Genomic DNA, 13725 nt, shown 5'->3' with positions numbered 1-13725 from the left:
AGTGTTTGCAACTGCTAGATTTCTTTTGTCCATGTGGTACTCGAGGTGTGCAAAATTAAAAACTGAATGTCCACGAATCACTATTCCTGCGGTAGTATAAACATTGTAAGGAATGTGGTTCCTTATATGCACTGTGGCTAGGGTTTGCTCACTGGGAGAGCTAGTTCTTTTTTAACATAGTCAATCAAATTTTATGATTCTCTTTTAACTACTCTATGAATTTTCTGCGTGCTAGGACTGTAAGATATGATCTTTTAAACATCCTTATTTTTTAGCTGGAATTGTGTATTTTATGTCTGTAATTATGTATATATGTCTTTTTATGGTATTTTACCGATAATAAAAGCTTTTGACTGACTGACTGACAATAACGGTTCTTAGGGACTGACCTTTTACACTGCATTCAGAACGAGGGATTTTTCCAGGTAAAAAAAACTCATATATTATGCATGAGGATTCTTGGAAGCACAGCAGGGCAAACTTCTCCTGTATAATATTTATGTACAAAGTTCATTCTCGACATCAGCTTAAGACCGACAAAGTAATAGAGTGAAGTGGATTGAGCTTGATTTTCTCCTTCCGCGTCGTCTTTTATTATGCCTCTGCCGATTTTTCTGTTTCTTGGGCATAGAATTTGTCTTCTGTCCTGGTGTAAAAAATCAAGTTCCTCAGCTAAAGATAATTTTTTTTTTTTTTTTTTATCCTCATTTGTGTGCATAGCTCCAATCTATCAAAACCGAGAGAAAAAATCCACCACAGAGCGAATAGTCAAAAGGTCATGTACTGTGCCAACTCAGCCATATAGCTGGTGAGGGATTTGTCTATCGAGGGGTACGGCCAGTTCCCATTTGGCACTAAATACAGCGACCAGTCTTAGACTCGCTTAGGATGTTACCTCAGTTGATAGTGCCCGAGTCATCGAGACCCCCTTGGAATGTAGACATTAGTCTTGATAGCCAAGGTAGGCAATGCTCACATTAATCATCGGACCTAGGGAAAAAAAAAAAAACAAATAAAAAAAAAACCCCAGGTAAAGGTCGCAACTAACCAAGCATTGCCCAGTATGCTCTAGTGTTCGGGTTTCCTACCCTAGCTAAATCAAGTTTAGAAATTTGGAGGAGGGATGTTCGCCATTCATGCACTGTAGGTGGTAGCGCATCTTTCCAGTGCCTACATATCTCCCTACGTGCTGCAAGGATAGAGTAAAATATTAATCTTGATGCATCATGAGTTTTATTTCTTAAACCAAAAATCACAAGCTCGAGGTCTATTGTGATGTTTTCGCCCACAGAATGCGACAACTTGTTTTTAATGGCTTCCCAATATTCTGATAAACTTGGACATTCCAAGAACATATGTGTATCGGTGGCAGCAGCTAGCCCACATCTAGGACATGAAACTGGGCCAGTTAATGAGAATTTTGTTAACCTATGGGGGGAATAATATGCCCTATGCAAAGTAAAAAGGTGATTCTGACGAAGCCACGATGGTTCAAACTAAATCCCAAAGCAATGAGCAGGAAGCACTCCAGAGCTCTTCCACTTCAAGCCCCGGCATTAGTTCTGCCCATAAATTTGTTGGTAGTTGAAAGCTAACATCTATTTCATCTAATATTTTGTTATACCATCGGGAAATTTCTTTTTTCGCCACTGAGTTGTCTAGTAAGGAAGTTATCAAGTCACTGATGCCACCTATAGGCTGCTTGCTACGTCTCATAGACTGACCATAATATGTCTGAGCCCAGCTAGAAATCTGAATATATTTAAATCTTGACAACTCAGGGCCGACTTTGTTAATAAGATAGTCCCATGGGAGTAAAGCCCCATCCATGAACAAATCGTCCCAACACTCAATACCAGCTTCTAGTAAAGGTTTATTAAGGGCGTCTGTTGTCCATAGGGGGGGGGGCAGGTAAGTTCCATATCGGTGCCCTAGCTGAATAGTAGCCAATCTTTATCGCTTGTCTTATTTTGTACCAAGTAGATACACAACCTTTTAGAATTTTCAATTTGATTTTTTTTAAAGAATTTGGGGTCGCTGAACTTAAACAAGAAACCGGAATGATTAACTCCCTCACTGAGCAATAGGGTAGAAAAAAGAGGGCCCATCCCAGTAGATAACGGAGTTTTGAGCAACATACGCATGTGCGATAGTTGAAAGGCCCATGCGTATATTTGAAGGTCTGGTCCAGCTAGGCCTCCCTTCTCTCTCCGTCGTCTAATTTTTTTCCACGAAATTCTGGCACTTTTGTTATTCCAAATAAAACTAGTAATAGCACTCTGTAGTTTAGAATCAAAATTAAGTGGAATTGAATTAAATAAAAAAGAGACTTTCGGTAGGATACTCATCTTCACCAGATTAAGCTTTCCCAGAACAGAAAGCGGGAGATGAGACCAATCTCTCATGAGTTTCCTGCACTCTGCAGCGACTTTATTGAAATTGAGAGAGGCGATTGCATTGATATCCTCAACTATATTCACCCCTAAATATCGAATTTGACTTTTAGATGTCCCGTTATTGTTAGTTCTGTTGCAGTTCCAGGACATTGATTCTGTCTTAAGAGCATTGATCTCATACCCTGAAACTTTCCCAAATGTATGAGCCTGTTCAATTATTTCTGGGTACGCCTCTTCGTAATCTGTGGAAAAAATCATAATATCGTCCGCATAAAGTGCCACCTTCTTATCCCAGCCACCAAAAGTAAAAGGTTTAATGAGTGTATTATCCCTTAGGATCTGAGCGAATGGCTCTATATATATGTCAAAAAGAAGGGGGGACAGGGGGCAACCCTGTCTGGTTCCTCTCTTGATCTTAAAAGGTTCTGTCAGGCCTCCATTAATTAGTAGGGAAGCAGAAGGGTTACGATATAGAAGCTGAACTGTCCTCCGAAATCCATCTCCTATGCCAAAGCTCTTCAAGGCCTCCGATAGGTACAACCAATTCACCCTATCGAAGGCCTTGGTAGCATCTAGAGTGAGAACAACCAGTGGAATTTCCTCCTTTAAAGCAATATCGATTGAACCAATCAATTCGTATGTAAGCTCACAGAGCTGTCTCCCTTTTATAAAGCCCTTTTGGTTCGGAGCAATTATATCCGGAGCTACCTGCCCCAGCCGGTTTGCTAAAATTGATGTAAAAATTTTATAGTCGGCATTTAGTATAGAGATGGGCCTATATGAGCCACAGTCTGAGGCGGTTTTACCAGGTTTCAGAATTAGGGTTATAACGGCACTGTTCCATGACTCCGGTGGTGTTTTGCCCTCTCTAAGAATTTGGTTAAACAAAGTGACTAGCACTGGTGAGAGTTCCGAGATAAGTTTTTTATAAATCTCGCTAGGCATACCATCTGTACCAACCGCCTTTCCGTTTTTTGATTTCTTTATAGCCTCCTCCACCTCCGCTATAGTAATTTCCCCTTCTAAGTAGCGAGACTGTTCTACTGTTAGGGAGGGAAGAGGTATGCCCCCCAGCCAATTAATTACGTCACCACGATTCGGCTTGAGATCATCTTGATATATAGTTTCGAAGAACTCTCTAAAAACTGCTCTGATTTCCTCATCTCTGGAGAAAGTACCTTCCGCTGAAATAACTGAACAGATGTTATTTCGTGTCCGGTCAGATTTTGCTTTCCAGGCTAGTAATTTACCTGCCCCCTCTCCATATTGAAAATGGGCAAGCTTACTTGCTTCCCATCTCTGCATGACCCGCTTCTCCAAAACTGCTGACAATAAAAGTTTCAGCCTACTCAATTCTGCTTGTTTAAGATCAAAGGTTGGATTTTCTATGGGATCAGTGTTATCCATATCATTTTGTACTCTCGAAATGTCTCTCTCAATAGAGGTGACTTCTTCTATATATTGTCTACTGCGGAAGGCTACTTTACTCTTAATAAGGCCTCTTAGAGTACACTTGAATGCGTCCCAAGTAATCCCTATTGGAGCAGAATCTTTATTAGTGCTAAAAAAATGCTTTGTCTCTGATTGTAAAAATACAATATCCTCTGTTGAGGAGAGAAGAGATCTATCAAAGGACCATGTTTTAGTGGGTGATGTTGTGGCTAATTTTAGTACTAATTCAATTGCAGAGTGGTCAGAAAGATGTATTGGGGTGTATTGTGTTGAAATAGTATTTTCAGCAAAAGCTCTACTTATAAGAATGAAATCAATTGTAGACCTGTGTCTATATTTATGATTTCTGAATGAAAATTCTTGCCTTTGACCCTCTTTAAACCGCCAAATATCTAAATAGTCATATTGACGCATCAAACCTAACAGGCAGTTTCTAGATTTAGAAGTTGTTTTCTGCCTGCTGTTGGGGGTTTTATCTAAAAGCGGATTCAGAGTAATATTAAAGTCCCCTGCTATTATCACTGGGTCTGGGAAACTAAGCAAGTTGTTAAATAAAGTTTCCAGTGTTGAGGGATCATCTATGTTAGGACCATAGTATCCCACGAGTGTTAACTTTGTGTCCCCGAATTCTATTGCCGCAATAACCCATCTACCTCCGGTATCTACTTTCTGCTGCTTAACTTTGAATATGACAGATTTTCTAAAAAAATATCGAGACCCCCCGTGTGTTAGAGCCTTGTGTTGTTGAGATTGATGATTCTATCCATCTGTTCCTACGGACCAAGTCGAGTATTTCACTCTCTACTAAGTGAGTCTCCTGGAGGATAATGATTCCCGCATCAGTGTCCCGAAGGTACTGCATGATTTTATTAGCTCGTGGTTTGGTGCGGAGGCCATTGACATTCCAGGACAACATTTTTAATTTACTCATTAGATTGTACAGTTATGACGTTTATTAGGGGTGGCTGTGACAGGAAGATGATAGAAGATTCAAACAGATTGTTACTTTGTGTCTTAAGATGAGAAAAAAACATTGTGTTGAAGAAAAAGCTATTTACATATAAGGATTGCAGCTCTTTACTAAAAGTGTGATTTTGCCCCCTTACCCCCCCGTGCCCACCCCGACTCCCACCCTGGGAAAACCCCGTACTCACCACCCGGAAAACTTCCGGAAGTAAGTGCTCCTAGCTCTTCCCCGTCTCATCACCTCGTGCCCATACTATTTAAAAGTGACTCGCTGAACGTGGCTGTGTAAAACGTATATTTGTGTTCGTTAGTTATATATATATATATTTTTTTTTTATCACACTTTCCACCCATTTTTTATTTTTTTTTCCCTTGGTCATTCCCCTTATGACTCGCTGAACGTGGCTGTGTAAAACGTATATTTGTGTTCGTTAGTTATATATATATATATTTTTTTTATCACACTTTCCACCCATTTTTTTTTTTTTTTTTTTTTTTCCCTTGGTCATTCCCCTTATCCCTTCCTTCCCTTCCTTCCCGTTTTTTTTTTATATTCCTTGTATTTATTTATTTATTCTTTTTTTTTTTTTTTATCTTTCATTTCTACTTTTTTTTTTTTTTTTTTTGACTTTCGACCACACACACAACACTATTGGGCGGGGAAAACATGGCGGCAGTCGGCTGACTGCGGCAAGTGCTCCGCTCCGTCTCGCCCTCGCAGATGCCTGTCCGCTAGCAATCTGCACCTGACTCGGCTTTAAACCATCTACGTTATCTACACGGCTGTTTAGCGAGGGTAAATACCTTTTCTTGCCCAATGTGCCGAGTTTATTGGATTTCTGGCAGCATCCAGCAAGGGCGCAGTAACCTCGGTAACCTCGGTAACGCCAGCGGGGACGAATGCGGAAGTATTCACGGAAGAACTCGCCCTTCGTGCAAGTTGCTCTCGACAAACACCAGCAACCGCGAAGACGAGGGTGAAGGAAGAAACCGTTCTCCGAGTGGGCTGCTCCCGATTGTGAGGCTTCAGCCCTGGAAACTAGCCGCTTTCGAGTTGCACAGGGTAAAACACCTTCAGTGCTTTCTAGGCGTAGGAAGCACCAGGAAACTTAATGGAGCCTCTGGTATGTGCAGTTTGAAAGTTGGATACACCGCGCAAGGAGCAAACAAGGTACATGGTGATAACTCTTCCCTGCACGTGAGTACTATATCGATTGGTACACCAGAAGGCGGGTCCCCCGGGGGTTCTGAGACTTCCACAGTAAGTACTGTGTGCGTTTTGAATGTAATAAAGGGTGTTGATGTGCTGACCAACTGCAAAGCATCCAGTGCGCCCTTCAGCCAGAATTTGGCACACATGAGTGCTTCAGACCCTGTCAGAAAGTTAAGGGGAAAGAGCGTAGCAAGAAATACAGCAGGTGTTAGTGCATCTCGAAAAAAGAAAGCAAAGAGTGCACTTCAAGCTATTGAGGAGGAGGTTGTTAAAAAAGTGTCTAAACCAGAAAAAAGTCCACAAGTAGATCGGGAAGCATCTTCATATCTCTCGGTTGAGGTGAAAGCTAAAAGGGGAAGAAAACGTGCCAAAGCAACCCCCGCTACAGCCCTCCCCCCTAGAGTCACCCCCTCGCTGCGTTCATATTTTAAGGCGATACCTCAAATCTTGAACCTAGGTAAAGAACAAGTTCAATCTGGTAATAGCAATAGCATTTTCAAGTTTGGCTCTGAGACTATGGAAACCAACCAGCTAGAGGATAATCAAGCCGCTAATCTTGATTTGCCCCATACATCACAACCAGAGGGGAGTACATTAAGCTCACAGAGAGAGTCTGAGGCGGAGATTTCAGTCCACCAAGCCACAGCAGACTCATTAGACGGAGATACTTTAAAAGCAGGGGGTGATTCGTTATTTTCTATTTTTCCGGTAGATGGCACAAATTCTCTCGAGAGTCCTAACGCCAATGCTAACACTGCAGACAACTATGAGGCTGATATATTCGCTGAAGCCCCTCGGGAAACTCCTCAAGATCAAGATTTATGCGATGCGGCTGGCTCAAGTGCGGACACAATCTCAGTTGCCTCAGTGCAAAGAATGTTTGCGGAACTGTCTGCAGAAATTAAGCAAGGCTTCGCTGAGTCAGCCTCTAATCAGAAAGAGATAAGGTCCTTCTGTGAATCTCTCGACGAGAGATTAGGTAACTTGACTCTAAGAACACAAGCCCTAGAAGAGACGGTGGGGCAAATATCAATGAGAGCTGAGGGCACCACGGAGGACATTGTTAAACTAAGGAAAGAAAACCAGGCCATCTCAGAAAGAATGGAGGTTTTAGAAAATAATGCAAGGCGGAGTAACATACGCATTTTGAATATTCCGGAGGGGTCTGAAGGTGCAGACATCAAGAGTTACGTAATCACTCTTTTGAAAGAAACCTTAAATCTAACTCAATCCAATGAGGAGCTAGCAGTGGATATTCAACGTATACACCGGGATCCTTTCAGGCGCAATATCCAACGGTCTAAACCTAGGAAAATTCTCGTAAACTTTCACACTTATACACTTAAAGAACATATCTTGAACCAGGCTCTTAAACTTAAGTCACAAACATACAAAGGCTACAGCTTCCAGATCCGTTCAGACCTGTCCCACTTCACTCTGGACAAACAATGGGAACTTGGTAAAAGAATGGACGCTTTTCGAAAATTTGGTGCCACAGTACAAATGGGGTTCCCTGCATCTCTTAAAGTCATGTTGGACAATAAAATGCACAATATCAGATCAGTGCAAGCTGCAGACGAACTCTTGTTAGCCTTTGGCAATAAGAAACAAGGAGAGTGACAATAGATTTCATAATTGAGGAAAAGAAGTACTGCCATTGACCCTTAAACTTAGACTTAGAGGTGGCAAAGAACTGGAAAAGAATATTGAAACGGCTAAAGATAATTCTTGTTTAAATTTGGCTGTCTCCTTCTCGGTTTGTTTCTGGCTCCGACTCGCTCTCCAAAGCGGAGCTCAGATCTGAGGCTGTTGTTGTGGCTTGCGAGACCTTGTTGCTAGTTAATTAGAGAGTTTCTTAGAGATTCATATTTCCTTGAGAAGGTGAAAATGTGTTTATTCTCATAATCAGCTTTGTCTCACTGGAATTTGTGCGTTTCGCTGTCCTTGATTTTATCCTCTTCTCTCCGCAATCTGCCCATCATCTCTTCCCACAATTTGAATAGAGTTTGAGTGGACCACATTTTTTCATTAAGTGCACCAATTTGTTTTTAGAGTTCAATACGGTCGGTCTCAGTGTATTTGATCAGAATTTGGACAAGCCTCCTGGACGATTCTAGATTACATTCCGCCCATTCTTCCATCATTTTGGAGTTCAGATTCTCATAGCTAGGCTCTATCATAATTCTTAAACCCCTTGGGATCCTGCCCACTTCTAGATACCGTTATAAGGACTTGTGATCCCACCATTTTGATTGTTCATGTTTCATTAATTTTTCTACTTTAAAAAATGCATCCTTTGCATTGCCAGGATTTTCTCTCAATCCCGCAGCATGCCCACTGAAATGTTTGTATTTCTGAATGAGTGATTAAAACCCCCCACCTGTCGCACAGCCCACAACCTGACTTAGCTTGATTTATGCTTCGGACCTCTCCATACATTGGCATCTTCGGGTTCTTCAACTCGAGTCACGCTGCACACCATGGAGGAAACAGGTTTCGTGTTGTCAGGGGCCACTGCAGTATTTTCTCCCAAAAACACCACCACTTCCGATACGCCGCCTGAGCCGCCAAGGGACCCAGAGCTGTTGGTCGGATTTCAACTCCTGTCCACAGGGTATGCTTTAGGGATTATGATGTACTTTTCCACCAACCTTTTCATGGCGTGTAACCTGCCATGCAAAGGGGATAGAAAGGGACTTCCCCCTTGCCCTGAGTTGTGGTGGGCGCCTGTGGTGCTCCTCTACAGATCCCTGCACAATGTTGCCTGCCACGTATTGCAGGGATATGTAATGTCTCCCCTTTTGCACCCGCCGCAATGCAAAAGATAGGCATTGCAACCGCCGTGGTGGCGGTCGCATCGTAATGCCTATCGGGCAGTCCCATTTACTATAGGGTGGCGTGCGGACAAAGTCCGCCCACCATCATAATCAGCCACACCATTTTTTAAATAATTTAATTAAAAGATTTTACAAATAAAAACATTAATAATTCTAAATACTATTATTTTATAAAATAGTGTATTGCAGAGCACTACAATTAATAGAACAGTAGAAAAACGTTTATATTGCAGAGATATAACATTTATCATTCCCACTTGTATTGTATTGCATTGTTGTTGAATTTATAGGGCGCACAGCTACACACAGGGGGTCTCCCGGCGCCAAAGAAGTAGGGATTACACATCGCAGTTGTTATTGAGAAAAGAGCCCGGTTTTAAGGTCTCTGCAGAATTTCAACAAAGAAGATTCGAGCTTCAATGTAGCCTGAAGAGAGTTCCATAGCCTGGGGGCAGCACAGGAGAAAGAGCGTCCGCCCATTCTCGTCAATTTAAAGCGTGGAATCAGAAAGTTGCCATGACCTGATGATCTAAGATGACGGGGTGGAGAATATTGTTGGACGAGGGCCTGGAGGTAGACTGGAGCTGACCCTTGCCTGATTTTATGCATAAGGCAGAGGGCCTTGAATTTGACTCGGTTGGCAATGCGGAGCCAGTGAAGGTCTCTAAGAAAGGGGGAGATTGGGGATCTCCATGGGAGCTTGCCGAGGAGGCGAGCAGCTGAATTCTGAACCAGCTGAAGTCTCCTCTGAAGCTCCAGGGTGGCTCCGAGGTAGAGTACATTGCCGTAGTCCAGGCGAGAGGTGATTAAAGCCTGGACCACCGAGCGTCTAGTCCCCACTGGCAGCATCTATAGGATTTCTCGAAGCCACCCCAGGATGGAGAAGCACGTGGCTGCCACCTTGACCACTTGATGCCGCATGGAGAGCGAGTCATCCTGGACAAAGCCAAGGTTGCGAACCTGGGTCACTGGAAGGAGTGGTGGGCCCATTTCTGAAGGCCAGTGTGCAGGGCTCCAGAGGGCTTCTGCTTGCCCAGAATGAGCACCTCCGTCTTATCTCCATTCAGCTTCAGGAGATTCGCCTGCATCCACTCTGCCACTCGGCTAAGTCCAAGTTTAAGAGCGGATGGAGCGTTTGCTGCGGCTGAGGAGAGAGAGAAAAGGATCTGGGTGTCGTCAGCGTATGAGTAGAGGGATAGGCCAGCGTCTTCCACAATGGTGGCCAGCGTTCTCACGTAGATATTAAAGAGCATAGGGCTCAGTGAGGACCCCTGCGGGACTCCATACGCAGATGAACGGACAGAGGAGGAGGAACTGGAAGAGACAACTTGAAAAGTGCGATTATTCAAGAACGAGGCCAGCCAGGCAACAGCAGGGCCGGTCACTCCAGCCATTCTCAGAGCTCTCAAGAGAATGGGGCATGAGACCTTGTTGAATGCGGCGCTTATATCTAGAAGAATAAGCGCCGCGGTCTCATCATGAGCGAGACGAGAGCGTAGGTTCTCAGTCACCCCCGAGAGGGTTGTTTCGGTGGAAAAATGGGGTCGAAATCCCAACTGGGATGGATGTAAAAAACCTGTAGTCTCCACATAGGAGGAGAGATGGATGTTAACATGCCTCTCCAGGATTTTAGAGAACATAGGCAGCAGGGAGATGGGCCGAAAGTTGGCAAGCATCTTGGGGTCTGCACCGGGTTTTTTTAAAAAAGTGGCACTACCAAGACTCTTTTCCATTCATCCAGGACTGTAGATTCCCGCAATGAGGAGTTCAGGAGCTCTTGGATGACTAATAGAGCGTCAGGAGAGAGCTGGCGGAGGATGTTCATAGGAATTGGGTCCAGGGGGATCCTGAATTGACCTTCGTCATGTGGGCGAGCAGCGTGATGGAGTCTAACAGGGGCCATTCCGAGATCTGTGTTTTCTGAGGTAGTAGGCTCAGTGAGTCCGGGGTGGGGGGGTCAGGAGGTGGTTTAGGGGGAACTGAGGACAGGGTATTGTAGGTGGTTTCAACTTTAGATATAAAGAAGTCCGCAATTTCATTGCATTCCACTTCCCCAAGCATGGGTGGAGTGGGGGCGGTATTTGAGCCTGCTAGCTTTTTAACCATAGAAAAAAGGGCTTCCGGCCGGTTAATGGCTTTTCGATAGACTCTGAGACAAAGAGGGCTTTAGCCTTTCTACAGGCTCGATGGTATAGCCTGAGTGCTGAACGATAGGTTAATTTGTCCTTCAGGGCGTACGTTTTTCGCCAGGATCTCTCCAGATGTTTGCATTCAGATTTAATAGCTTTCAGATGGTCCGCAAACCATGGGGCTGGGGCAGGATGAGGGATTGGACGTCTGGGACGTAGCGGCAGGTGATGATTGATGTTAGAGGTAAGCCAGTAGGATACTTCCTGAGTCAGGGAGGTGCACCCAAGTTCGGTATCAGGGCGGGTGGCAGAAAGAGAGGCATTAAATGCAGAGACATTCAGTTTAGACCAGGCTCTGTGATTGCCCATAGTGCCAGGAAAGGGCATGCCCTTAGTAGTATCCGCAGGCGGGGTGAAATAAATGGCGAAATGATCGGATCAATCAAGGGGGAGGGCAGGGGAGGTGCAGTCAAACAGGATATTAGAGATGATAGGATCAAGAAAATGGCCGGCCTGATGGGTGGGTCCTCGGTTACGCAGTATTAGATTGATGGCCTCGCAGTCGGATAAAAACGTTCTGCTTAAGCCATTCTGCGTGTCCTCTAGATGGAGATTTAGGTCTCCCAAGATCGTAAAATTAGCTGCCTTTATAACGTGGGGAGCAACGTGCTCAGCGAATGAGGCCAGCCACTACGTGGGCTTGTCAGGGGGACGGTAGATGAGAATGCCCGATAGCGTCAGTCGGGGGGAGACCGCTATCTTGAATAATGCAGCTTCAAAATTAGGAAAAGGAACAGCGTTCAGAGAGCAGGAATAGATGTCCTTAAAAATGATCGCTGTCCCCCCACCTTTCCCGGTGGTTCGATCCTGCCTAACTATGACATATCCAGGTTGCAGGGCACTAGCCACGTCTGGGCCGGAGCTCGCATGGAGCCAGTTTTCCGTTAGGAACAGAGCATCTGGCTGGGTGGAGGTTAATAAGTCGAATATATGGTCTCTGTTTTTAGGCAGAGATTGACAATTGATACTCAAGAACTTGTAGGGGGGGTTTAGAGGCGCTAAAGGTGTGGTGTTGCAGGGGTATGCAAAGTTGCACTGTAGGCATTTAGATGGCTATTTGAGCGAGCAATCAAAAGAAGTGCAAGAGGGGAGTGTGTAATTCAGGCGATGAAGCTCCTCAGAAGAGTAAGTGATTGAGCTGCGGAGTATTGGCCCAGGGTGGGCAGAGTTTCTGGCTGCCGGGTGCCTCAGGGCACGAACGGAAGCAGACGGGCTTGCCTTTGGCGCGCCCGCTGCGCCCGCCCGCTGCGCGGACGGGAAGTGGTGTGTATTATATGGGGCGGAAGAGGGCGGGGCTCATCTCAGCACAGGTGGGCGGAAAGAGTCAAACCCCAACAGCGGCAAGCCCTGCCTCCAACGCGTCAGATTCAAATCGTCTGCGCGAGGAGTGGCTGGGCAGGGTGAGTGAAAGCTAGTATTTTAAAATGACACAAATCAAATCACAAGTTTTTTAAAGTGCAGCAAAAGTAATTCCCACTTAAGTGTAACAGTAGGGTGGTGTATTGCAGAGTGGTCAAATTTACTATTCCCACTCCATTGAGTGTAACAGTTGGGAAGGTGTAAGATTGTGGAGGGATACAATTTGCTATTCCCACTCCAATGAATGCAAAAGTTGAGAAAGTGTTGGATTGCAGAGAGGTCAAATTTAATATTCCCACTCCAGTCAGTGCAACAGTAGGGAAAGGGTCGAATTGCGGATCAATAAGGGGTCATTTGGACTGGTGCCCACTAGAATAGTGGACAGCATATGCCAGGCCAACTTCTCACAACGCCTGCCCTCGGGTCGGTTGTGACAACGGCAATCCCTCACCTGGAATGGCTGCACTGGAGAATCTACTTCTTTCCTCAGTAGAGGAAATGTGGAGCGTTGTCTCAGTCGGGGCCTCACTCTGCTCCTTTGTCCTCTCCGGCGTCAGCATTGCCCAGCAGTGTGGGGCTCTGGTCCAGGGCTTCCATCACATCCCCGCAGCAGAGGCAGCTCACACCATTGGTGGAGGAGTGGGGAGATCACTTCCATCTCCAATCTCTTCCCTCCGCTTCCCTCTCACACCAGGGACAGGGCAGCGCTTCACACACTCCAGCAGCAGGGATGGCAGACTGCGCTCTCCACACTCAGGGTAGCAGGATAAAGGGCTCTAGATGCCCTGTTTCTATTAGAGTGCTCCTGGGAGACAGGGAAAGAACTCTCCATGTTGGTGTCACAAAGGAGCGCTCAACCCATGCTTTATTTCCAAACACAAGGGTGAAGGACAGTCCAGTCCTTTTTCTGCTCCAGACAGGAGCAGCAACTGCAGGTCAACCTACCCCACACACCAGGGGCAGCATTCCTCACACAGTTCCAAGCCCTCATTCCAGGCAGGTTACTCTAGGATCCTGCAAGGATCTGTCTTGAAATCTTTTAACTCCTTAAAATTTCCAACCGGAGGAAAGCACACACAAGCCCTTGGAGATTTTTCCCAAGCAGGATACCATTGCAGGGCAAAAAGGGTCAGTCCTTTTCCTCCATCACAGACTCAAATGCAGGTCAAGCCACCCGTCACTCAAAAAAAGAAGCACTTCTCACACGGTCATTCCAATCTTCTTCTTGGCAGGGTACTCTAGTTCCTGAAAATAATCTGAAGTACTGGGGTTTTAAGTGAAATACTTATACCCTATTTTGTTATTGTTGTCCT

Source organism: Lissotriton vulgaris, chromosome 1_1, assembly GCF_964263255.1.
Source record: "Lissotriton vulgaris chromosome 1_1, aLisVul1.2, whole genome shotgun sequence".
Lineage (NCBI taxonomy): Eukaryota > Metazoa > Chordata > Amphibia > Caudata > Salamandridae > Lissotriton > Lissotriton vulgaris.
This window is presented reverse-complemented; position numbering follows the sequence as displayed.